This window comes from Rhea pennata, chromosome 2 (genome assembly GCF_028389875.1).
Source record: "Rhea pennata isolate bPtePen1 chromosome 2, bPtePen1.pri, whole genome shotgun sequence".
Taxonomy (NCBI): domain Eukaryota; kingdom Metazoa; phylum Chordata; class Aves; order Rheiformes; family Rheidae; genus Rhea; species Rhea pennata.
The window spans coordinates 30,675,651-30,702,749 of record NC_084664.1 but is presented as its reverse complement, the minus strand read 5'-3'; the positions used below and the strand labels follow the sequence as shown (position 1 = coordinate 30,702,749).

General features: G+C 54.6%; 1 long non-coding RNA gene across 1 annotated transcript in view; it reads left to right on the top strand.

The window, feature by feature from the left end:
* LOC134136058 (uncharacterized) overlaps positions 1–27,099 on the top strand; it is a 195,927-nt gene that overhangs the window by 40,093 nt on the left and 128,735 nt on the right. The window contains exon 2 of the long non-coding RNA XR_009957416.1: positions 2,030–2,163. This is a non-coding gene — a long non-coding RNA (uncharacterized LOC134136058). The remainder of the gene's footprint in view (positions 1–2,029; positions 2,164–27,099) is intronic.

Genomic DNA, 27,099 nt, shown 5'->3' with positions numbered 1-27,099 from the left:
AATTATATCCATACAGCTTGTTCTAAAAATTCTCTCAGTTAGAGTAAACGTGTTAGGGCAAAGAAATCTAAAAGCCTGGAAAATTGCATTCTAACTTCTTTACGTTACTGGGAGAGATTTACCGCTGAATGGATGTACCTAACTCTTACTGTCAGTAAAGTCAAATAAACAATGCAAGGATATTTTATTCCGTCTTGCAATGAACTGCTTGCTCCAGGTCCCCAAGTTGTGCACTGGTAGCATACTAATATACAGACTGACATCATTTTCTGATAATACCAGATGACTTATTTTATGTGGAATTTCAAATAAAATAGTCTTCTCTGCTAAAGGATAGTTCAGGATGAGAGGATGAGTCACAATAATGGAGAGAAGCTTTCAACTGCATGCGCCAAATTATCATATGAATAATATGTGTAGAAATTTCTGTTCTTTGACCTTCCAGCAAAACTTCTAAAGCCAGTGTAATAGCACTGAAACTGCTGGTACGTAGGACTTTTTTCATATGATACAATACTATATTGGTGGTAGGAGGACATCGACAGTTTGGTGGAAAAGTAATTAAGATTATATGTGACCTTACTCTCAAGAGAGCAATAAGGCTATTTTGAGTTTAATTTAGATTATGAAATAAGAAACAGCAGATCTGACTCCTTCAGTAAATATTTTATTACCGTGCAATGACTGAGCATAAAGAATCAGATGAATGAATGGTTCGTTCTTTAAGTAAAAGCAAGATATTATGACAGTGCAAAGGACAATTGTGTCTTTATTTCTGCAGCTCTTCTATGTAGTTAGTATGAAAGTTCAATGTTACAGCATAAGTGTGGAAAGAAACAACCTATGCAAATATGATCTAGATTATGTTAGAACTTCTTTGCATTGATTAGAAACAGATTTTCTGACTCTGACATAGCTCAAACTTGCTTTAAAGAGCACAAACTAAAATGGACTAAGAAGAGCTAAACTGAGATGAGGTAAAATTCTAGAGGTGAAAATTCAGATTTTCTCAATATAGCAAAGGTGGAGGCAACTAAGGAAAAAGGGGGTCCTCGTCACCGTCCATCTTACCTTCAGCTTGTTCCACAATTTTTTGCCCTTTCAGCAATCTTCATCAGAGAGACAGAGAGAGAGGAGAGAGGTTATATGAGCACTGTCCTTCCCGAGGCTTTTCCTACGCTCTGGGAAGGGAATCGGGTCCAAATCTCACAAGTAACACAGAGAGGGTGGAGCAGCAAAGAATGTCCCACAGAGTTGTCATTTTTTTCTTCTGGATTGGCGTAGTACCCCTAGCTAAAGAAACTTGGATGTGTCATTATGTAAAGCAGAATCATTTTACCAGTACCGTTCATTACTTGGTGTACTGCTAAATTTATGTTGGTTGTCTGGGCCAATTCATTTGTATCTAAGTTGGACTTTCTTGATTTTTAGTAAGCCTCTATAAAGACTGAGTCTTAATCATTTCAGTAGTAATGGATGACAGATAACAAACTGTGTTTTCCTTCTTTTTTTTCTGACATAACTTCAGACTGGAAGTAAAAATCTCTTTCTATATATTTGAAAAAGTATAGGCAAGCCTATGCCATGATTCAGAGGGATGTCATCTTAAATCAGAACTTTCAAGTTGATGTAGATAATGTGATCAGATGGCATAAATGGAAGAAAGAAAGAGGGGGAGAAAAAGCGTTCAAAATAGATACCTGGCAGCAATTTTTCACATGAAAAAAATGTGTGGAATGACCTTCCAGGCATAATTATGCTATGGAGACTTAAATACTGGATCATTTAGGGAAATTAGAAAGCATCCAGGGGCATCTGGGTAGGAGGTGAGCTTGGAAGTAGAGGGAACCATTAAAATATTCTTAGCATGTATTCTTGGATATATAGAAATATCGATATTGAATTTAGTATTTGTTCCACATACCTTAGTTTATCATAATACGGTGACAGTCAGTACACTCTCCTTAAACCTACACAAGCTCCTCTGACAATTCATTATTTTTTGCCTTTTATCTGCTTTTTTTTATAGGTTTCTTCTGAAGTCGTTGCACAGAGGTTGCTGGGCGGTCTGTCATGTAGTATTGCTGTAATATGCAGCACAATCGTGTTCATTCTGCAGCACTAACAAGAGTCTCCATAAATGACATCTCCTGTGCCAGAAAGGTATGTTTAGTTTCTATTGCTTAGGCTTCTCTAGATGGGAAGAGCACTTTATGAAATGCTAGTGTGCATCTTTCCTGCTCTCTCTTTGATACTTCTAGTAGGAAAATTTGAAACTTTTTCATCAGAAGCAGTTAACTTTGTTTAACTGATACAATCTACTTGTAGAATCATAATCTTCTGCATTAAACAGTCTCTGTGTGTAGATTAAGAAAGCAGATGTGTGTTACAGTAAACTCTGATTTGTCTAAAACAAATGTGGAATGCTTTAGAGTTTCAAGTTTATGTGTTTATTCCCATTAAAAGTATGTCTGAGTAAAGAAGTCTATTCCTACACAATAATAGCTAGCCTGCTGTTACGCACTTAAGTTGTCTCAGGTCAAAAATTGATTGTAAAACTGCACAGTTCATCGTAAGTGCATCTGTGCAAACGTGGCTTTGACTAGAAAAAGTAATCTTGGTAGTGGGAAACGATTCTTCTTTTCTGGAACTTGTGTGTGTGTGTATAGCTTGAAAACAAATCCTAAAATGACCAGGGTTGGAAAGATTCATTTCTGACTGAGAGAGGAAAGATAATTTTCTCTAAAATAGCATGATTTTTGCTAAGTTTATGATCCTTGAGGACAACAGTGGGAGTTTTTACTGGAGCCAGTATTTTAATAGAGTCGGTGGCCTAAGATAAGTTTGTATTGATTTCCATGAGTGAAATAAACTTCTTCGCATGAGTTCAAGTCACTTCTACATACTTCATTCTCGTTAGTTTAGTTAGTTAGTTAGTAGTCACGGGCCTGTTGTGGTGCTGGACCCATGAGCCCCACTGAAGGTGGAGAGGGAAAAGTTGCTGTGGGAGCAATGTTGGTGTAGCTGTGCATGTCGTTTGGCGTGCCCTCTGCATCGCCACTCCTCGTGGGTCCCTACGCTTTGTCACTCTCCAAACCCTAACCCTAACCCTAACCCTAGTGACGGTCCTTTCGTGGTGCTGGACCCATGAGCCCCACTGAAGGTGGAGAGGGAAAAGTTGCTGTGGGAGCAATGTTGGTGTAGCTGTGCATGTCGTTTGGCGTGCCCTCTGCATCGCCACTCCTCGTGGGTCCCTACGCTTTGTCACTCTCCAAACCCTAACCCTAACCCTAACCCTAGTGACGGTCCTTTCGTGGTTCTGGACCCATGAGCCCCACTGAAGGCGGAGAGGGAAAAGTTGCTGTGGGAGCAATGTTGGTGTAGCTGTGCATGTCGTTTGGCGTGCCCTCTGCATCGCCACTCCTCGTGGGTCCCTACGCTTTGTCACTCTCCAAACCCTAACCCTAACCCTAACCCTAACCCTAGTAACGGTCCTGTCGGGGTGCTGGACCCATGAGCCCCACTGAAGGCGGAGAGGGAAAAGTTGCTGTGGGAGCAATGTTGGTGTAGCTGTGCATGTCCTTTGGCGTGCCCTCTGCATCGCCACTCCTCGTGGGTCCCTACGCTTTGTCACTCTCCAAACCCTAACCCTAACCCTAACCCTAGTCACGGGCCTGTCGTGGTGCTGGACCCATGAGCCCCACTGAAGGTGGAGAGGGAAAAGTTGCTGTGGGAGCAATGTTGGTGTAGCTGTGCATGTCGTTTGGCGTGCCCTCTGCATCGCCACTCCTCGTGGGTCCCTACGCTTTGTCACTCTCCAAACCCTAACCCTAACCCTAACCCTAGTGACGGTCCTTTCGTGGTGCTGGACCCATGAGCCCCACTGAAGGTGGAGAGGGAAAAGTTGCTGTGGGAGCAATGTTGGTGTAGCTGTGCATGTCGTTTGGCGTGCCCTCTGCATCGCCACTCCTCGTGGGTCCCTACGCTTTGTCACTCTCCAAACCCTAACCCTAACCCTAACCCTAGTGACGGTCCTTTCGTGGTTCTGGACCCATGAGCCCCACTGAAGGCGGAGAGGGAAAAGTTGCTGTGGGAGCAATGTTGGTGTAGCTGTGCATGTCGTTTGGCGTGCCCTCTGCATCGCCACTCCTCGTGGGTCCCTACGCTTTGTCACTCTCCAAACCCTAACCCTAACCCTAACCCTAACCCTAGTAACGGTCCTGTCGTGGTGCTGGACCCATGAGCCCCACTGAAGGCGGAGAGGGAAAAGTTGCTGTGGGAGCAATGTTGGTGTAGCTGTGCATGTCCTTTGGCGTGCCCTCTGCATCGCCACTCCTCGTGGGTCCCTACGCTTTGTCACTCTCCAAACCCTAACCCTAACCCTAACCCTAGTCACGGGCCTGTCGTGGTGCTGGACCCATGAGCCCCACTGAAGGCGGAGAGGGAAAAGTTGCTGTGGGAGCAATGTTGGTGTAGCTGTGCATGTCGTTTGGCGTGCCCTCTGCATCGCCACTCCTCGTGGGTCCCTACGCTTTGTCATTCTCCAAACCCTAACCTAACCCTAACCCTAAACCTAGTCACGGGCCTGTTGTGGTGCTGGACCCATGAGCCCCACTGAAGGCGGAGAGGGAAAAGTTGCTGTGGGAGCTATGTTGGTGTAGCTGTGCATGTCGTTTGGCGTGCCCTCTGCATCCCCAATCCTCGTGGGTCCCTACGCTTTGTCACTCTCCAAAACCTAACCCTAACCCTAACCCTAACCCTAGTCACGGTCCTGTCGTGGTGCTGGACCCATGAGCCCCACTGAAGGCGGAGAGGGAAAAGTTGCTGTGGGAGCAATGTTGGTGTAGCTGTGCATGTCCTTTGGCGTGCCCTCTGCATCCCCACTCCACGAGATCCCCTACGCTTTGTCACTCTCCAAACCCTAACCCTAACCCTAACTCTAAGCCTAGTCATGGTCCTGGTCCTGGTGCTGGACCCATGAGCCCCACTAACGGTGGAGAGGGAAAAGTTGCTGTGGGAGCAATGTTGGTGCAGCTGTGCATATCCTTCGGCGTTCCCTCTGCATCGCCACTCCTCGTGGGTCCCTACGCTTTGTCACTCTCCAAACCCTAACCCTAACCCTAGTCACGGTCCTGTCGTGGTGCTGGACCCATGAGCCCCACTGAAGGCGGAGAGGGAAAAGTTGCTGTGGGAGCAATGTTGGTGTAGCTGTGCATGTCGTTTGGCGTGCCCACTGCATCCGCACTCCTCGTGGGTCCCTACGCTTTGTCACTCTCCTAACCCTAACCTTAACCCTAAACCTAGTCACGGTCCTGTCGTGGTGCTGGACCCATGAGCCCCACTGAAGGCGGAGAGGAAAAAGTTGCTGTGGGAGCAATGTTGGTGCAGCTGTGCATGTCGTTTGGCGTGCCCTCTGCATCGCCAATCCTCGTGGGTTCCTACGCTTTGTCATTCTCCAAACCCTAACCCTAACCCTAACCCTAAACTTAGTCATAGGCCTGTTGTGGTGCTGGACCCATGAGCCCCACTGAAGGCGGAGAGGGAAAAGTTGCTGTGGGAGCAATGTTGGTGTAGCTGTGCATGTCGTTTGGCGTGCCGTCTGCATCGCCAATCCTCGTGGGTCCCTACGCTTTGTCACTCTCCAAACCCTAACCCTAACCTTAACCCTAGTCGCGGTCCTGTCGTGGTGCTGGACCCATGAGCCCCACTGAAGGCGGAGAGGGAAAAGTTGCTGTGGGAGCAATGTTGGTGTAGCTGTGCATGTCGTTTGGCGTGCCCTCTGCATCCCCACTACACGTGGGTCCCTACGCTTTGTCACTCTCCAAACCCTAACCCTAACCCTAACCCTAACCCTAACCCTAGTCACGGGCCTGTCGTGGTGCTGGACCCATGAGCCCCACTGAAGGCGGAGAGGGAAAAGTTGCTGTGGGAGCAATGTTGGTGTAGCTGTGCATGTCGTTTGGCGTGCCCTCTGCATCGCCACTCCTCGTGGGTCCCTACGCTTTGTCACTCTCCAAACCCTAACCCTAAACCTAGTCACGGTCCTGTCGTGGTGATGGACCCATGAGCCCTACTGAAGGCGGAGAGGGAAAAGTTGCTGTGGGAGCAATGTTGGTGCAGCTGTGCATGTCATTTGGCATGCCCTCTGCATCGCCAATCCTCGTGGGTCCCTACGCTTTGTCATTCTCCAAACCCTAACCCTAACCCTAACCCTAACCCTAGTCACGGGCCTGTCATGGTGATGGACCCATGAGCCCTACTGAAGGCGGAGAGGGAAAAGTTGCTGTGGGAGCAATGTTGGTGTAGCTGTGCATGTCGTTTGGCGTGCCATCTGCATCGCCACTCCTCGTGGGTCCCTACGCTTTGTCACTCTCCAAACCCTAACCCTAACCCTAACCCTAGTCACGGGCCTGTCGTGGTGCTGGACCCATGAGCCCCACTGAAGGCGGAGAGGGAAAAGTTGCTGTGGGAGCAATGTTGGTGTAGCTGTCCATGTCGTTTGGCGTGCCCTCTGCATCCCCACTCCTCGTGGGTCCCTACGCTTTGTCACTCTCCAAACCCTAACCCTAACCCTAACCCTAGTGACGGTCCTGTCGTGGTGCTGGACCCATGAGCCCCACTGAAGGCGGAGAGGGAAAAGTTGCTGTGGGAGCAATGTTGGTGTAGCTGTGCATGTCGTTTGGCATGCCCTCTGCATCCCCACTCCTCGTGGGTCCCTATGCTTTGTCATTCTACAAACCCTAACCCTATCCCTAAACCTAGTCACGGGCCTGTTGTGGTGCTGGACCCATGAGCCCCACTGAAGGCGGAGAGGGAAAAGTTGCTGTGGGAGCAATGTTGGTGTAGCTGTGCATGTCGTTTGGCGTGCCCTCTGCATCGCCAATCCTCGTGGGTCCCTACGCTTTGTCATTCTCCAAACCCTAACCCTAACCCTAACCCTAGTCACAGGCCTGTCGTGGTTCTGGACCCATGAGCCCCACTGAAGGCGGAGAGGGAAAAGTTGCTGTGGGAGCAATGTTGGTGTAGCTGTGCATGTCGTTTGGCGTGCCCTCTGCATCCCCACTCCTCGTGGGTCCCTACGCTTTGTCACTCTCCAAACCCTAACCCTAACCCTAACCCTAACCCTAGTCGCGGTCCTGTCGTGGTGCTGGACCCATGAGCCCCACTGAAGGCGGAGAGGGAAAAGTTGCTGTGGGAGCAATGTTGGTGTAGCTGTGCATGTCGTTTGGCGTGCCCTCTGCATCGCCACTCCTCGTGGGTCCCTACGCTTTGTCACTCTCCAAACCCTAACCCTAACCCTAACCTTAACCCTAGTCACGGTCCTGTCGGGGTGCTGGACCCATGAGCCCCACTGAAGGCTGAGAGGGAAAAGTTGCTGTGGGAGCAATGTTGGTGTAGCTGTGCATGTCCTTTGGCGTGCCCTCTGCATCGCCACTCCTCGTGGGTCCCTACGCTTTGTCACTCTCCTAACCCTAACCCTAACCCTAACCCTAGTCACGGGCCTGTCGTGGTGCTGGACCCATGAGCCCCACTGAAGGCGGAGAGGGAAAAGTTGCTGTGGGAGCAATGTTGGTGTAGCTGTGCATGTCCTTTGGCGTGCCGTCTGCATCGCCAATCCTCGTGGGTCCCTACGCTTTGTCATTCTCCAAACCCTAACCCTAACCCTAACCCTAACCCTAACCCTAGTCACGGGCCTGTTGTGGTGCTGGACCCATGAGCCCCACTGAAGGCGGAGAGGGAAAAGTTGCTGTGGGAGCAATGTTGGTGTAGCTGTGCATGTCGTTTGGCGTGCCCTCTGCATCGCCAATCCTCGTGGGTCCCTACGCTTTGTCAGTCTCCAAAACCTAACCCTAACCCTAACCCTAACCCTAGTCACGGGCCTGTCGTGGTGCTGGACCCATGAGTCCCACTGAAGGCGGAGAGGGAAAAGTTGCTGTGGGAGCAATGTTGGTGTAGCTGTGCATGTCGTTTGGCGTGCCCTCTGCATCGCCACTCCTCGTGGGTCCCTATGCTTTGTCACTCTCCAAACCCTAACCCTAACCCTAACCCTAGTCACGGGCCTGTTGTGGTGCTGGACCCATGAGCCCCACTGAAGGCGGAGAGGGAAAAGTTGCTGTGGGAGCAATGTTGGTGTAGCTGTGCATGTCGTTTGGTGTGCCCTCTGCATCGCCAATCCTCGTGGGTCCCTACGCTTTGTCACTCTCCAAAACCTAACCCTAACCCTAACCCTAACCCTAACCCTAACCCTAGTCACGGGCCTGTCGTGGTGCTGGACCCATGAGCCCCACTGACGGTGGAGAGGGAAAAGTTGCTGTGGGAGCAATGTTGGTGTAGCTGTGCATGTCGTTTGGCGTGCCCTCTGCATCGCCACTCCTCGTGGGTCCCTACGCTTTGTCACTCTCCAAACCCTAACCCTAACCCTAACCCTAGTCACGGTCCTGTCGTGGTGATGGACCCATGAGCCCCACTGAAGGTGGAGAGGGAAAAGTTGCTGTGGGAGCAATGTTGGTGTAGCTGTGCATGTCCTTTGGCGTGCCCTCTGCATCGCCAATCCTCGTGGGTCCCTACGCTTCGTCATTCTGCAAACCCTAACCCTAACCCTAACCCTAACCCTAACCCTAGTCAAGGGCCTGTCGTGGTGCTGGACCCATGAGCCCCACTCACGCTGGAGAGGGAAAAGTTGCTGTGGGAGCAATGTTGGTGCAGCTGTACATGTCCTTCGGCGTTCCCTCTGCATCGCCACTCCTCGTGGGTCCCTACGCTTTGTCACTCTCCAAACCCTAACCCTAACCTAACCGTAACCCTAGTCACTGTCCTGTCGTGGTTCTGGACCCATGAGCCCCACTGAAGGCAGAGAGGGAAAAGTTGCTGTGGGAGCAATGTTGGTGTAGCTGTGCATGTCGTTTGGCGTGCCCTCTGCATCGCCAATCCTCGTGGGTCCCTAGGCTTTGTCATTCTCCAAACCCTAACCCTAAACCTAACCCTAACCCTAGTCGCGGTCCTGTCGTGGTGCTGGACCCATGAGCCCCACTGAAGGCGGAGAGGGAAAAGTTGCTGTGGGAGCAATGTTGGTGTAGCTGTGCATGTCGTTTGGCGTGCCCTCTGCATCGCCACTCCTCGTGGGTCCCTACGCTTTGTCACTCTCCAAACCCTAACCCTAACCCTAACCCTAGTAACGGTCCTGTCGGGGTGCTGGACCCATGAGCCCCACTGAAGGCGGAGAGGGAAAAGTTGCTGTGGGAGCAATGTTGGTGTAGCTGTGCATGTCGTTTGGCGTGCCCTCTGCATCGCCACTCCTCGTGGGTCCCTACGCTTTGTCACTCTCCAAACCCTAACCCTAACCCTAACCCTAGTCACGGGCCTGTCGTGGTGCTGGACCCATGAGCCCCACTGAAGGCGGAGAGGGAAAAGTTGCTGTGGGAGCAATGTTGGTGCAGCTGTGCATGTCGTTTGGCGTGCCCTCTCCATCGCCACTCCTCGTGGGTCCCTACGCTTTGTCATTCTCCAAACCCTAACCTAACCCTAACCCTAACCCTAAACCTAGTCACGGGCCTGTTGTGGTGCTGGACCCATGAGCCCCACTGAAGGCGGAGAGGGAAAAGTTGCTGTGGGAGCAATGTTGGTGTAGCTGTGCATGTCGTTTGGCGTGCTCTCTGCATCGCCACTCCTCGTGGGTCCCTACGCTTTGTCACTCTCCAAAACCTAACCCTAACCCTAACCCTAACCCTAACCCTAGTCACGGTCCTGTCGTGGTGCTGGACCCATGAGCCCCACTGAAGGCGGAGAGGGAAAAGTTGCTGTGGGAGCAATGTTGGTGTAGCTGTGCATGTCGTTTGGCGTGCCCTCTGCATCCCCACTCCACGAGGGCCCCTACGCTTTGTCACTCTCCAAACCCTAACCCTAACCCTAACCCTAGTCAAGGGCCTGTCGTGGTGCTGGACCCATGAGCCCCACTAACGGTGGAGAGGGAAAAGTTGCTGTGGGAGCAATGTTGGTGTAGCTGTGCATGTCGTTTGGCGTGCTCTCTGCATCGCCACTCCTCGTGGGTCCCTACGCTTTGTCACTCTCCAAAACCTAACCCTAACCCTAACCCTAACCCTAGTAACGGTCCTGTCGTGGTGCTGGACCCATGAGCCCCACTGAAGGCGGAGAGGGAAAAGTTGCTGTGGGAGCAATGTTGGTGTAGCTGTGCATGTCCTTTGGCGTGCCCTCTGCATCCCCACTACACGTGGGTCCCTACGCTTTGTCACTCTCCAAACCCTAACCCTAACCCTAACTCTAAGCCTAGTCATGGTCCTGGTCCTGGTGCTGGACCCATGAGCCCCACTAACGGTGGAGAGGGAAAAGTTGCTGTGGGAGCAATGTTGGTGCAGCTGTGCATGTCCTTCGGCGTTCCCTCTGCATCGCCACTCCTCGTGGGTCCCTACGCTTTGTCACTCTCCAAACCCTAACCCTAACCCTAGTGACGGTCCTGTCGTGGTGCTGGACCCATGAGCCCCACTGAAGGCGGAGAGGGAAAAGTTGCTGTGGGAGCAATGTTGGTGTAGCTGTGCATGTCCTTCGGCGTTCCCTCTGCATCGCCACTCCTCGTGGGTCCCTACGCTTTGTCACTCTCCAAACCCTAACCCTAACCCTAACCCTAAACCTAGTCACGGGCCTGTCGTGGTGCTGGACCCATGAGCCCCACTGAAGGCGGAGAGGGAAAAGTTGCTGTGGGAGCAATGTTGGTGTAGCTGTGCATGTCGTTTGGCGTGCCCTCTGCATCGCCACTCCTCGTGGGTCCCTACGCTTTGTCACTCTCCAAACCCTAACCCTAACCCTAACCCTAACCCTAGTCGCGGTCCTGTCGTGGTGCTGGACCCATGAGCCCCACTGAAGGCGGAGAGGGAAAAGTTGCTGTGGGAGCAATGTTGGTGTAGCTGTGCATGTCGTTTGGCGTGCCCTCTGCATCGCCACTCCTTGTGGGTCCCTACGCTTTGTCACTCTCCAAACCCTAACCCTAACCCTAACCCTAGTCACGGGCCTGTCATGGTGCTGGACCCATGAGCCCCACTGACGGTGGAGAGGGAAAAGTTGCTGTGGGAGCAATGTTGGTGCAGCTGTGCATGTCGTTTGGCGTGCCCTCTGCATCGCCACTCCTCGTGGGTCCCTACGCTTTGTCACTCTCCAAACCCTAACCCTAACCTAACCGTAACCCTAGTCACGGGCCTGTCGTGGTGCTGGACCCATGAGCCCCACTGAAGGCAGAGAGGGAAAAGTTGCTGTGGGAGCAATGTTGGGGTAGCTGTGCATGTCGTTTGGCGTGCCCTCTGCATCGCCACTCCACGAGGGCCCCTACGCTTTGTCACTCTCCAAACCCTAACCCTAACCCTAACCCTAAACCTAGTCACTGGCCTGTCATGGTGCTGGACCCATGAGCCCCACTGAAGGCGGAGAGGGAAAAGTTGCTGTGGGAGCAATGTTGGTGTAGCTGTGCATGTCCTTTGGCGTGCCCACTGCATCCGCACTCCTCGTGGGTCCCTACACTTTGTCACTCTCCAAACCCTAACCCTAACCCTAGTGACGGTCCTGTCGTGGTGCTGGACCCATGAGCCCCACTGAAGGCGGAGAGGGAAAAGTTGCTGTGGGAGCAATGTTGGTGTAGCTGTGCATGTCGTTTGGCGTGCCCTCTGCATCGCCAATCCTCGTGGGTCCCTACGCTTTGTCACTCTCCAAACCCTAACCCTAACCCTAACCCTAGTCGCGGTCCTGTCGTGGTGCTGGACCCATGAGCCCCACTGAAGGCGGAGAGGGAAAAGTTGCTGTGGGAGCAATGTTGGTGTAGCTGTGCATGTCGTTTGGCGTGCCCTCTGCATCGCCACTCCTCGTGGGTCCCTACGCTTTGTCACTCTCCAAACCCTAACCCTAACCCTAACCCTAACCCTAGTCGCGGTCCTGTCGTGGTTCTGGACCCATGAGCTCCACTGAAGGCGGAGAGGGAAAAGTTGCTGTGGGAGCAATGTTGGTGTAGCTGTGCATGTCGTTTGGCGTGCCCTCTGCATCGCCACTCCTCGTGGGTCCCTACGCTTTGTCACTCTCCAAACCCTAACCCTAACCCTAACCCTAACCCTAACCCTAGTAACGGTCCTGTCGTGGTGCTGGACCCATGAGCCCCACTGAAGGCGGAGAGGGAAAAGTTGCTGTGGGAGCAATGTTGGTGTAGCTGTGCATGTCGTTTGGCGTGCCCTCTGCATCGCCAATCCTCGTGGGTCCCTACGCTTTGTCACTCTCCAAACCCTAACCCTAACCCTAACCCTAACCCTAGTCACGGGCCTGTCGTGGTGCTGGACCCATGAGCCCCACTGAAGGCGGAGAGGGAAAAGTTGCTGTGGGAGCAATGTTGGTGTAGCTGTGCATGTCGTTTGGCGTGCCCTCTGCATCCCAAATCCTCGTGGGTCCCTACGCTTTGTCACTCTCCAAACCCTAACCCTAACCCTAACCCTAAACCTAGTCACGGGCCTGTCATGGTGCTGGACCCATGAGCCCCACTGAAGGCGGAGAGGGAAAAGTTGCTGTGGGAGCAATGTTGGTGTAGCTGTGCATGTCGTTTGGCGTGCCCTCTGCATCCCCACTACACGTGGGTCCCTACGCTTTGTCACTCTCCAAACCCTAACCCTAACCCTAACTTTAAGCCTAGTCATGGTCCTGGTCCTGGTGCTGGACCCATGAGCCCCACTAACGGTGGAGAGGGAAAAGTTGCTGTGGGAGCAATGTTGGTGCAGCTGTGCATGTCGTTTGGCGTGCCCTCTGCATCGCCACTCCTCGTGGGTCCCTACGCTTTGTCACTCTCCAAACCCTAACCCTAACCCTAACCCTAGTCGCGGTCCTGTCGTGGTGCTGGACCCATGAGCCCCACTGAAGGCGGAGAGGGAAAAGTTGCTGTGGGAGCAATGTTGGTGTAGCTGTGCATGTCCTTTGGCGTGCCCTCTGCATCCCCACTCCACGAGATCCCCTACGCTTTGTCACTCTCCAAAGCCTAACCCTAACCCTAACCCTAGTCAAAGGCCTGTCGTGGTTCTCGACCCATGAGCCCTATTGAAGGCAGAGAGGGAAAAGTTGCTGTGGGAGCAATGTTGGTGTAGCTGTGCATGTCGTTTGGCGTGCCCTCTGCATCGCCACTCCACGAGGGCCCCTACGCTTTGTCACTCTCCAAACCCTAACCCTAACCCTAACCCTAACCCTAAACCTAGTCACGGTCCTGTCGTGGTGCTGGACCCATGAGCCCCACTGAAGGCGGAGAGGGAAAAGTTGCTGTGGGAGCAATGTTGGTGTAGCTGTGCATGTCGTTTGGCGTGCCCTCTGCATCCCCACTCCACGAGGGCCCCTACGCTTTGTCACTCTCCAAACCCTAACCCTAACCCTAACCCTAGTCAAGGGCCTGTCGTGGTGCTGGACCCATGAGCCCTATTGAAGGCAGAGAGGGAAAAGTTGCTGTGGGAGCAATGTTGGTGTAGCTGTGCATGTCGTTTGGCGTGCCCTCTGCATCGCCACTCCACGAGGGCCCCTACGCTTTGTCACTCTCCAAACCCTAACCCTAACCCTAACCCTAACCCTAAACCTAGTCACGGGCCTGTCATGGTGCTGGACCCATGAGCCCCACTGAAGGCGGAGAGGGAAAAGTTGCTGTGGGAGCAATGTTGGTGTAGCTGTGCATGTCGTTTGGCGTGCCCTCTGCATCGCCACTCCTTGTGGGTCCCTACGCTTTGTAACGCTCCAAACCCTAACCCTAACCCTAGTGACGGTCCTGTCGTGGTGCTGGACCCATGAGCCCCACTGAAGGCGGAGAGGGAAAAGTTGCTGTGGGAGCAATGTTGGTGTAGCTGTGCATGTCCTTTGGCGTGCCCACTGCATCCGCACTCCTCGTGGGTCCCTACGCTTTGTCACTCTCCAAACCCTAACCCTAACCCTAGTGACGGTCCTGTCGTGGTGCTGGACCCATGAGCCCCACTGAAGGCGGAGAGGGAAAAGTTGCTGTGGGAGCAATGTTGGTGTAGCTGTGCATGTCCTTTGGCGTGCCCTCTGCATCCCCACTCCTCGTGGGTCCCTACGCTTTGTCATTCTCCAAACCCTAACCCTAACCCTAACCCTAGTCACAGGCCTGTTGTGGTGCTGGACCCATGAGACCCACTGAAGGCGGAGAGGGAAAAGTTGCTGTGGGAGCAATGTTGGTGTAGCTGTGCATGTCGTTTGGCGTGCCCTCTGCATCGCCAATCCTCGTGGGTCCCTACGCTTTGTCACTCTCCAAACCCTAACCCTAACCCTAACCCTAACCCTAACCCTAGTCGCGGTCCTGTCGTGGTGCTGGACCCATGAGCCCCACTGAAGGCGGAGAGGGAAAAGTTGCTGTGGGAGCAATGTTGGTGTAGCTGTGCATGTCGTTTGGCGTGCCCTCTGCATCGCCACTCCTTGTGGGTCCCTACGCTTTGTCACTCTCCAAACCCTAACCCTAACCCTAACCCTAACCCTAGTAACGGTCCTGTCGTGGTGCTGGACCCATGAGCCCCACTGAAGGCTGAGAGGGAAAAGTTGCTGTGGGAGCAATGTTGGTGTAGCTGTGCATGTCCTTTGGCGTGCCCTCTGCATCGCCACTCCTCGTGGGTCCCTACGCTTTGTCACTCTCCAAACCCTAACCCTAACCCTAACCCTAGTCGCGGTCCTGTCGTGGTGCTGGACCAATGAGCCCCACTGAAGGCGGAGAGGGAAAAGTTGCTGTGGGAGCAATGTTGGTGTAGCTGTGCATGTCGTTTGGCGTGCCCTCTGCATCGCCACTCCTCGTGGGTCCCTACGCTTTGTCACTCTCCAAACCCTAACCCTAACCCTAACCCTAGTGACGGTCCTGTCGTGGTGCTGGACCCATGAGCCCCACTGAAGGCGGAGAGGGAAAAGTTGCTGTGGGAGCAATGTTGGTGTAGCTGTGCATGTCGTTTGGCGTGCCCTCTGCATTGCCACTCCTCGTGGGTCCCTACGCTTTGTCACTCTCCAAACCCTAACCGTAACCCTAACCCTAACCCTAAACCTAGTCACGGGCCTGTCGTGGTGCTGGACCCATGAGCCCCACTGAAGGCGGAGAGGGAAAAGTTGCTGTGGGAGCAATGTTGGTGTAGCTGTGCATGTCGTTTGGCGTGCCCTCTGCATCCCAAATCCTCGTGGGTCCCTACGCTTTGTCACTCTCCAAAACCTAACCCTACCCCTAACCCTAACCCTAGTAACGGTCCTGTCGTGGTGCTGGACCCATGAGCCCCACTGAAGGCGGAGAGGGAAAAGTTGCTGTGGGAGCAATGTTGGTGTAGCTGTGCATGTCGTTTGGCGTGCCCTCTGCATCGCCACTCCTCGTGGGTCCCTACGCTTTGTCACTCTCCAAACCCTAACCCTAACCCTAACCGTAACCCTAGTCACGGTCCTGTCGTGGTGCTGGACCCATGAGCCCCACTGAAGGCGGAGAGGGAAAAGTTGCTGTGGGAGCAATGTTGGTGTAGCTGTGCATGTCGTTTGGCGTGCCCTCTGCATCCCAAATCCTCGTGGGTCCCTACGCTTTGTCACTCTCCAAAACCTAACCCTAACCCTAACCCTTACCCTAGTCACGGTCCTGTCGTGGTGCTGGACCCATGAGCCCCACTGAAGGCGGAGAGGGAAAAGTTGCTGTGGGAGCAATGTTGGTGTAGCTGTGCATGTCGTTTGGCGTGCCCTCTGCATCGCCACTCATCGAGGGCCCCTACGCTTTGTCACTCTCCAAACCCTAACCCTAACCCTAACCCTAACCCTAACCCTAGTCAAGGGCCTGTCGTGGTGCTGGACCCATGAGCCCTTTTGAAGGCAGAGAGGGAAAAGTTGCTGTGGGAGCAATGTTGGTGTAGCTGTGCATGTCGTTTGGCGTGCCCTCTGCATCGCCACTCCACGAGGGCCCTACGCTTTGTCACTCTCCAAACCCTAACCCTAACCCTAACCCTAACCCTAAACCTAGTCACGGGCCTGTCATGGTGCTGGACCCATGAGCCCCACTGAAGGCGGAGAGGGAAAAGTTGCTGTGGGAGCAATGTTGGTGTAGCTGTGCATGTCCTTTGGCGTGCCCTCTGCATCCCCACTACACGTGGGTCCCTACGCTTTGTCACTCTCCAAACCCTAACCCTAACCCTAACTCTAAGCCTAGTCATGGTCCTGGTCCTGGTGCTGGACCCATGAGCCCCACTAACGGTGGAGAGGGAAAAGTTGCTGTGGGAGCAATGTTGGTGCAGCTGTGCATGTCCTTCGGCGTTCCCTCTGCATCGCCACTCCTCGTGGGTCCCTACGCTTTGTCACTCTCCAAACCCTAACCCTAACCCTAGTGACGGTCCTGTCGTGGTGCTGGACCCATGAGCCCCACTGAAGGCGGAGAGGGAAAAGTTGCTGTGGGAGCAATGTTGGTGTAGCTGTGCATGTCGTTTGGCGTGCCCACTGCATCCGCACTCCTCGTGGGTCCCTACGCTTTGTCACTCTCCAAACCCTAACCCTAACCCTAACCCTAGTGACGGTCCTGTCGTGGTGCTGGACCCATGAGCCCCACTGAAGGCGGAGAGGGAAAAGTTGCTGTGGGAGCAATGTTGGTGTAGCTGTGCATGTCGTTTGGCGTGCCCTCTGCATCGCCACTCCTCGTGGGTCCCTACGCTTTGTCACTCTCCAAACCCTAACCCTAACCCTAACCCTAGTCACAGGCCTGTCGTGGTGCTGGACCCATGAGCCCCACTGAAGGCGGAGAGGGAAAAGTTGCTGTGGGAGCAATGTTGGTGTAGCTGTGCATGTCGTTTGGCGTGCCCTCTGCATCGCCACTCCTTGTGGGTCCCTACGCTTTGTCACTCTCCAAACCCTAACCCTAACCCTAACCCTAACCCTAGTGACGGTCCTGTCGTGGTGCTGGACCCATGAGCCCCACTGAAGGCGGAGAGGGAAAAGTTGCTGTGGGAGCAATGTTGGTGTAGCTGTGCATGTCGTTTGGCGTGCCCTCTGCATCGCCACTCCTCGTGGGTCCCTACGCTTTGTCACTCTCCAAACCCTAACCCTAACCCTAACCCTAACCCTAGTCGCGGTCCTGTCGTGGTGCTGGACCCATGAGCCCCACTGAAGGCGGAGAGGGAAAAGTTGCTGTGGGAGCAATGTTGGTGCAGCTGTGCATGTCGTTTGGCGTGCCCTCTGCATCGCCACTCCTCGTGGGTCCCTACGCTTTGTCACTCTCCAAACCCTAACCCTAACCCTAACCCTAGTCGCGGTCCTGTCGTGGTGCTGGACCCATGAGCCCCACTGAAGGCGGAGAGGGAAAAGTTGCTGTGGGAGCAATGTTGGTGTAGCTGTGCATGTCGTTTGGCGTGCCCTCTGCATCGCCACTCCTCGTGGGTCCCTACGCTTTGTCACTCTCCAAATCCTAACCCTAACCCTAACCCTAACCCTAGTAACGGTCCTGTCGTGGTGCTGGACCCATGAGCCCCACTGAAGGCGGAGAGGGAAAAGTTGCTGTGGGAGCAATGTTGGTGTAGCTGTGCATGTCGTTTGGCGTGCCCTCTGCATCGCCACTCCTCGTGGGTCCCTACGCTTTGTCACTCTCCAAACCCTAACCCTAACCCTAACCCTAACCCTAGTAACGGTCCTGTCGTGGTGCTGGACCCATGAGCCCCACTGAAGGCAGAGAGGGAAAAGTTGCTGTGGGAGCAATGTTGGTGTAGCTGTGCATGTCCTTCGGCGTTCCCTCTGCATCGCCACTCCTCGTGGGTCCCTATGCTTTGTCACTCTCCAAACCCTAACCCTAACCCTAAACCTAGTCATGGTCCTGGTCCTGGTGCTTGACCCATGAGCCCCACTGAAGGCGGAGAGGGAAAAGTTGCTGTGGGAGCAATGTTGGTGCAGATGTGCATGTCCTTCGGCGTTCCCTCTGCATCGCCACTCCTCGTGGGTCCCTACGCTTTGTCACTCTCCAAACCCTAACCGTAACCCTAGTCACGGGCCTGTCATGGTGCTGGACCCATGAGCCCCACTGAAGGCGGAGAGGGAAAAGTTGCTGTGGGAGCAATGTTGGTGTAGCTGTGCATGTCGTTTGGCGTGCCCACTGCATCCCCACTCCTCGTGGGTCCCTACGCTTTGTCATTCTACAAACCCTAACCCTAACCCTAACCCTAACCCTAGTAACGGTCCTGTCGTGGTGCTGGACCCATGAGCCCCACTGAAGGCAGAGAGGGAAAAGTTGCTGTGGGAGCAATGTTGGTGTAGCTGTGCATGTCGTTTGGTGTGCCGTCTGTATCGCCAATCCTCGTGGGTCCCTACGCTTTGTCACTCTCCAAACCCTAACCCTAACCCTAACCCTAGTCGCGGTCCTGTCGTGGTGCTGGACCCATGAGCCCCACTGAAGGCGGAGAGGGAAAAGTTGCTGTGGGAGCAATGTTGGTGTAGCTGTGCATGTCGTTTGGCGTGCCCTCTGCATCGCCACTCCTCGTGGGTCCCTACGCTTTGTCACTCTCCAAACCCTAACCCTAACCCTAACCCTAGTAACGGTCCCGTCGTGGTGCTGGACCCATGAGCCCCACTGAAGGCGGAGAGGGAAAAGTTGCTGTGGGAGCAATGTTGGTGTAGCTGTGCATGTCGTTTGGCGTGCCCTCTGCATCGCCACTCCTCGTGGGTCCCTACGCTTTGTCACTCTCCAAACCCTAACCCTAACCCTAACCCTAACCCTAGTCACGGGCCTGTCGTGGTGCTGGACCCATGAGCCCCACTGACGGTGGAGAGGGGAAAGTTGCTGTGGGAGCAATGTTGGTGCAGCTGTGCATGTCGTTTGGCGTGCCCTCTGCATCGCCAATCCTTGTGGGTCTCTACGCTTTGTCACTCTCCAAACCCTAACCCTAACCTAACCGTAACCCTAGTAACGGTCCTGTCGTGGTGCTGGACCCATGAGCCCCACTGAAGGCAGAGAGCGAAAAGTTGCTGTGGGAGCAATGTTGGTGTAGCTGTGCATGTCGTTTGGCGTGCCCTCTGCATCACCAATCCTCGTGGGTCCCTACGCTTTGTCACTCTCCAAACCCTAACCCTAACCCTAACCCTAACCCTAGTCGCGGTCCTGTCGTGGTGCTGGACCCATGAGCCCCACTGAAGGCGGAGAGGGAAAAGTTGCTGTGGGAGCAATGTTGGTGTAGCTGTGCATGTCGTTTGGCGTGCCCTCTGCATCGCCACTCCTCGTGGGTCCCTACGCTTTGTCACTCTCCAAACCCTAACCCTAACCCTAACCCTAGTGACGGGCCTGTCGTGGTGCTGGACCCATGAGCCTTATTGAAGGCAGAGAGGGAAAAGTTGCTGTGGGAGCAATGTTGGTGTAGCTGTGCATGTCGTTTGGCGTGCCCACTGCATCCGCACTCTTCGTGGGTCCCTACGCTTTGTCACTCTCCAAACCCTAACCCTAACCCTAACCCTAGTGACGGTCCTGTCGTGGTGCTGGACCCATGAGCCCCACTGAAGGCGGAGAGGGAAAAGTTGCTGTGGGAGCAATGTTGGTGTAGCTGTGCATGTCGTTTGGCGTGCCCTCTGCATCGCCAATCCTCGTGGGTCCCTACGCTTTGTCACTCTCCAAACCCTAACCCTAACCCTAACCCTAGTCGCGGTCCTGTCGTGGTGCTGGACCCATGAGCCCCACTGACGGTGGAGAGGGAAAAGTTGTTGTGGGAGCAATATTGGTGCAGCTGTGCATGTCGTTTGGCGTGCTCTCTGCATCGCCACTCCTCGTGGGTCCCTACGCTTTGTCACTCTCCAAACCCTAACCCTAACCCTAGTCACGGGCCTGTCGTGGTGCTGGACCCATGAGACCCACTGAAGGCGGAGAGGGAAAAGTTGCTGTGGGAGCAATGTTGGTGTAGCTGTGCATGTCGTTTGGCGTGCCCACTGCATCCCCACTCCTCGTGGGTCCCTACGCTTTGTCATTCTACAAACCCTAACCCTAACCCTAACCCTAACCCTAGTGACGGTCCTGTCGTCGTGCTGGACCCATGAGCCCCACTGAAGGCGGAGAGGGAAAAGTTGCTGTGGGAGCAATGTTGGTGTAGCTGTGCATGTCGTTTGGCGTGCCCTCTGCATCGCCACTCCTCGTGGGTCCCTATGCTTTGTCATTCTACAAACCCTAACCCTAACCCTAACCCTAACCCTAGTCGCGGTCCTGTCGTGGTGCTGGACCCATGAGCCCCACTGAAGGCGGAGAGGGAAAAGTTGCTGTGGGAGCAATGTTGGTGTAGCTGTGCATGTCCTTTGGCGTGCCCGCTGCATCGCCACTCCTCGTGGGTCCCTACGCTTTGTCACTCTCCAAACCCTAACCCTAACCCTAACCCTAACCCTAGTGACGGTCCTGTCGTGGTGCTGGACCCATGAGCCCCACTGAAGGCGGAGAGGGAAAAGTTGCTGTGGGAGCAATGTTGGTGTAGCTGTGCATGTCCTTTGGCGTGCCCTCTGCATCCCCACTCCTCGTGGGTCCCTACGCTTTGTCATTCTCCAAACCCTAACCCTAACCCTAACCCTAACCCTAAACCTAGTGACGGTCCTGTCGTGGTGCTGGACCCATGAGCCCCACTGACGGTGGAGAGGGAAAAGTTGCTGTGGGAGCAATGTTGGTGCAGCTGTGCATGTCGTTTGGCGTGCCCTCTGCATCGCCACTCCTCGTGGGTCCCTACGCTTTGTCACTCTCCAAACCCTAACCCTAACCTAACCGTAACCCTAGTCACGGGCCTGTCGTGGTGCTGGACCCATGAGCCCCACTGACGGTGGAGAGGGAAAAGTTGCTGTGGGAGCAATGTTGGTGTAGCTGTGCATGTCGTTTGGCGTGCCCTCTGCATCGCCAATCCTCATGGGTCCCTACGCTTTGTCACTCTCCAAACCCTAACCCTAACCCTAACCCTAACCCTAGTCGCGGTCCTGTCGTGGTGCTGGACCCATGAGCCCCACTGAAGGCGGAGAGGGAAAAGTTGCTGTGGGAGCAATGTTGGTGTAGCTGTGCATGTCGTTTGGCGTGCCCTCTGCATCGCCACTCCTCGTGGGTCCCTACGCTTTGTCACTCTCCAAACCCTAACCCTAACCCTAACCCTAACCCTAGTAACGGTCCTGTCGTGGTGCTGGACCCATGAGCCCCACTGAAGGCGGAGAGGGAAAAGTTGCTGTGGGAGCAATGTTGGTGTAGCTGTGCATGTCGTTTGGCGTGCCCTCTGCATCGCCACTCCTCGTGGGTCCCTACGCTTTGTCACTCTCCAAACCCTAACCCTAACCCTAACCCTAACCCTAGTAACGGTCCTGTCGTGGTGCTGGACCCATGAGCCCCACTGAAGGCGGAGAGGGAAAAGTTGCTGTGGGAGCAATGTTGGTGTAGCTGTGCATGTCGTTTGGCGTGCCGTCTGCATCCCCACTCCACGAGATCCCCTACGCTTTGTCACTCTCCAAACCCTAACCCTAACCCTAAACCTAGTCAAGGGCCTGTCCTCGTGCGGGACCCATGAGCCCCACTGACGGTGGAGAGGGAAAAGTTGCTGTGGGAGCAATGTTGGTGTAGCTGTGCATGTCCTTCGGCGTTCCCTCTGCATCGCCACTCCTCGTGGATCCCTACGCTTTGTCACTCTCCAAACCCTAACCCTAACCCTAACCCTAGTCACGGTCCTGTCGTGGTGCTGGACCCATGAGCCCCACTGAAGGCAGAGAGGGAAAAGTTGCTGTGGGAGCAATGTTGGTGCAGCTGTGCATGTCGTTTGGCGTGCCCTCTGCATCCCAAATCCTCGTGGGTCCCTACGCTTTGTCACTCTCCAAAACCTAACCCTACCCCTAACCCTAACCCTAGTAACGGTCCTGTCGTGGTGCTGGACCCATGAGCCCCACTGAAGGCGGAGAGGGAAAAGTTGCTGTGGGAGCAATGTTGGTGTAGCTGTGCATGTCGTTTGGCGTGCCCTCTGCATCCCCACTCCTCGTGGGTCCCTACGCTTTGTCACTCTCCAAACCCTAACCCTAACCCTAACCGTAACCCTAGTCACGGTCCTGTCGTGGTGCTGGACCCATGAGCCCCACTGAAGGCGGAGAGGGAAAAGTTGGTGTGGGAGCAATGTTGGTGTAGCTGTGCATGTCGTTTGGCGTGCCCTCTGCATCCCAAATCCTCGTGGGTCCCTACGCTTTGTCACTCTCCAAAACCTAACCCTAACCCTAACCCTTACCCTAGTCACGGTCCTGTCGTGGTGCTGGACCCATGAGCCCCACTGAAGGCGGAGAGGGAAAAGTTGCTGTGGGAGCAATGTTGGTGTAGCTGTGCATGTCGTTTGGCGTGCCCTCTGCATCGCCACTCATTGAGGGCCCCTACGCTTTGTCACTCTCCAAACCCTAACCCTAACCCTAACCCTAACCCTAACCCTAGTCAAGGGCCTGTCGTGGTGCTGGACCCATGAGCCCTTTTGAAGGCAGAGAGGGAAAAGTTGCTGTGGGAGCAATGTTGGTGTAGCTGTGTATGTCGTTTGGCGTGCCCTCTGCATCGCCACTCCACGAGGGCCCCTACGCTTTGTCACTCTCCAAACCCTAACCCTAACCCTAACCCTAACCCTAAACCTAGTCACGGGCCTGTCATGGTGCTGGACCCATGAGCCCCACTGAAGGCGGAGAGGGAAAAGTTGCTGTGGGAGCAATGTTGGTGTAGCTGTGCATGTCCTTTGGCGTGCCCTCTGCATCCCCACTACACGTGGGTCCCTACGCTTTGTCACTCTCCAAACCCTAACCCTAACCCTAACTCTAAGCCTAGTCATGCTCCTGGTCCTGGTGCTGGACCCATGAGCCCCACTAACGGTGGAGAGGGAAAAGTTGCTGTGGGAGCAATGTTGGTGCAGCTGTGCATGTCCTTCGGCGTTCCCTCTGCATCGCCACTCCTCGTGGGTCCCTACGCTTTGTCACTCTCCAAACCCTAACCCTAACCCTAGTGACGGTCCTGTCGTGGTGCTGGACCCATGAGCCCCACTGAAGGCGGAGAGGGAAAAGTTGCTGTGGGAGCAATGTTGGTGTAGCTGTGCATGTCGTTTGGCGTGCCCACTGCATCCCCAATCCTCGTGGGTCCCTACGCTTTGTCATTCTACAAACCCTAACCCTAACCCTAACCCTAACCCTAGTGACGGTCCTGTCGTGGTGCTGGACCCATGAGCCCCACTGAAGGCGGAGAGGGAAAAGTTGCTGTGGGAGCAATGTTGGTGTAGCTGTGCATGTCGTTTGGCGTGCCCTCTGCATCGCCACTCCTCGTGGGTCCCTACGCTTTGTCACTCTCCAAACCCTAACCCTAACCCTAACCCTAACCCTAGTGACGGGCCTGTTGTGGTGCTGGACCCATGAGCCCCACTGAAGGCGGAGAGGGAAAAGTTGCTGTGGGAGCAATGTTGGTGTAGCTGTGCATGTCGTTTGGCGTGCCCTCTGCATCGCCACTCCTTGTGGTTCCCTACCTTTTGTCACTCTCCAAACCCTAACCCTAACCCTAACCCTAAAACTAGTGACGGGCCTGTCGTGGTGCTGGACCCATGAGCCCCACTGAAGGCGGAGAGGGAAAAGTTGCTGTGGGAGCAATGTTGGTGTAGCTGTGCATGTCCTTTGGCGTGCCCTCTGCATCCCCACTCCTCGTGGGTCCCTACGCTTTGTCATTCTCCAAACCCTAACCCTAACCCTAACCCTAACCCTAAAACTAGTGACGGGCCTGTTGTGGTGCTGGACCCATGAGTCCCACTGAAGGCGGAGAGGGAAAAGTTGCTGTGGGAGCAATGTTGGTGTAGCTGTGCATGTCCTTTGGCGTGCCCTCTGCATCGACACTCCTCGTGGGTCCCTACCCTTTGTCACTCACCAAACCCTAACCCTAACCGTAACCCTAGTCACGGGCCTGTCGTGGTGCTGGACCCATGAGCCCTATTGAAGGCAGAGAGGGAAAAGTTGCTGTGGGAGCAATGTTGGTGCAGCTGTGCATGTCGTTTGGCGTGCCCTCTGCATCGCCACTCCTCGTGGGTCCCTACGCTTTGTCACTCTCCAAACCCTAACCCTAACCTAACCGTAACCCTAGTCACGGGCCTGTCGTGGTGCTGGACCCATGAGCCCCACTGAAGGCGGAGAGGGAAAAGTTGCTGTGGGAGCAATGTTGGTGTAGCTGTGCATGTCGTTTGGCGTGCCCTCTGCATCGCCAATCCTCGTGGGTCCCTACGCTTTGTCACTCTCCAAACCCTAACCCTAACCCTAACCCTAACTAAGGTCGCGGTCCTGTCGTGGTGCTGGACCCATGAGCCCCACTGAAGGCGGAGAGGGAAAAGTTGCTGTGGGAGCAATGTTGGTGTAGCTGTGCATGTCGTTTGGCGTTCCCTCTGCATCGCCACTCCTCGTGGGTCCCTACGCTTTGTCACTCTCCAAACCCTAACCCTAACCCTAACCCTAACCCTAAACCTAGTCACGGGCCTGTCGTGGTGCTGGACCCATGAGCGCTATTGAAGGCAGAGAGGGAAAAGTTGCTGTGGGAGCAATGTTGGTGTAGCTGTGCATGTCGTTTCGCGTGCCCTCTGCATCGCCACTCCACGAGGGCCCCTACGCTTTGTCACTCTCCAAACCCTAACCCTAACCCTAACCATAACCCTAAACCTAGTCACGGGCCTGTCATGGTGCTGGACCCATGAGCCCCACTGAAGGCGGAGAGGGAAAAGTTGCTGTGGGAGCAATGTTGGTGTAGCTGTGCATGTCGTTTGGCGTGCCCTCTGCATCGCCACTCCTCGTGGGTCCCTACGCTTTGTCACTCTCCAAACCCTAACCCTAACCCTAACCCTAAACCTAGTCATGGTCCTGGTCCTGGTGCTTGACCCATGAGCCCCACTGACGGTGGAGAGGGAAAAGTTGCTGTGGGAGCAATGTTGGTGCAGATATGCATGTCCTTCGGCATTCCCTCTGCATCGCCACTCCTCGTGGGTCCCTACGCTTTGTCACTTTCCAAACCCTAACCCTAACCCTAACCCTAGTAACGGGCCTGTCGTGGTGCTGGACCCATGAGCCCCACTGAAGGCGGAGAGGGAAAAGTTGCTGTGGGAGCAATGTTGGTGCAGCTGTGCATGTCGTTTGGCGTGCCCTCTGCATCCCCACTCCTCGTGGGTCCCTACGCTTTGTCACTCTCCAAACCCTAACCCTAACCTAACCGTAACCCTAGTCACGGGCCTGTCGTGGTGCTGGACCCATGAGCCCCACTGAAGGCGGAGAGGGAAAAGTTGCTGTGGGAGCAATGTTGGTGTAGCTGTGCATGTCGTTTGGCGTGCCCTCTGCATCGCCACTTCTCGTGGGTCCCTACGCTTTGTCACTCTCCAAACCCTAACCCTAACCCTAACTCTAACCCTAAACCTAGTCATGGTCCTGGTCCTGGTGCTTGACCCATGAGCCCCACTGACGGTGGAAAGGGAAAAGTTGCTGTGGGAGCAATGTTGGTGCAGATGTGCATGTCCTTCGGCGTTCCCTCTGCATCGCCACTCCTCGTGGGTCCCTACGCTTTGTCACTTTCCAAACCCTAACCCTAACCCTAACCCTAGTCACGGGCCTGTCATGGTGCTGGACCCATGAGACCCACTGAAGGCGGAGAGGGAAAAGTTGCTGTGGGAGCAATGTTGGTGTAGCTGTGCATGTCGTTTGGCGTGCCCTCTGCATCCCCACTCCTCGTGGGTCCCTACGCTTTGTCATTCTACAAACCCTAACCCTAACCCTAACCCTAACCCTAGTGACGGTGCTGTCGTGGTGCTGGACCCATGAGCCCCACTGAAGGCGGAGAGGGAAAAGTTGCTGTGGGAGCAATGTTGGTGTAGCTGTGCATGTCGTTTGGCGTGCCCTCTGCATCGCCACTCCTCGTGGGTCCCTATACTTTGTCATTCTACAAACCCTAACCCTAACCCTAAACCTAGTCACGGGCCTGTTGTGGTGCTGGACCCATGAGCCCCACTGAAGGCGGAGAGGGAAAAGTTGCTGTGGGAGCAATGTTGGTGTAGCTGTGCATGTCGTTTGGCATGCCCTCTGCATCGCCAATCCTCGTGGGTCCCTACGCTTTGTCATTCTCCAAACCCTAACCCTAACCCTAACCCTAACCCTAAACCTAGTCACGGGCCTGTCATGGTGCAGGACCCATGAGCCCCACTGAAGGCGGAGAGGGAAAAGTTGCTGTGGGAGCAATGTTGGTGTAGCTGTGCATGTCGTTTGGCGTGCCCTCTGCATCCCCACTCCTCGTGGGTCCCTACGCTTTGTCACTCTCCAAACCCTAACCCTAACCCTAAGCGTAACCCTAGTCACGGGCCTGTTGTGGTGCTGGACCCATGAGCCCCACCTAAGGCGGAGAGGGAAAAGTTGCTGTGGGAGCAATGTTGGTGTAGCTGTGCATGTCCTTCGGCGTGCCCTCTGCATCCCCACTCCTCGTGGGTCCCTACGCTTTGTCATTCTCCAAACCCTAACCCTAACCCTAACCCTAGTCACGGGCCTGTCGTGGTGCTGGACCCATGAGCCCCACTGAAGGCGGAGAGGGAAAAGTTGCTGTGGGAGCAATGTTGGTGTAGCGGTGCATGTCCTTTGGCGTGCCCTCTGCATCGCCAATCCTCGTGGGTCCCTATTCTTTGTCACTCTCCAAACCCTAACCCTAACCCTAACCCTAACCCTAGTGACGGTCCTGTCGTGGTTCTGGACCCATGAGCCCCACTGAAGGCGGAGAGGGAAAAGTTGCTGTGGGAGCAATGTTGGTGCAGCTGTGCATGTCGTTTGGCGTGCCCTCTGCATCCCCACTCCTCGTGGGTCCCTACGCTTTGTCACTCTCCAAACCCTAACCTAACTGTAACCCTAGTCACGGGCCTGTCGTGGTTCTGGACCCATGAGCCCCACTGAAGGCGGAGAGGGAAAAGTTGCTGTGGAGCAATGTTGGTGTAGGTGTGCATGTCCTTTTGCGTGCCCTCTGCATCCCCACTCCTCGTGGGTCCCTACGCTTTGTCATTCTCCAAACCCTAACCCTAACCCTAACCCTAACCCTAGTCACGGGCCTGTCGTGGTTCTGAAACCCATGAGCCCCACTGA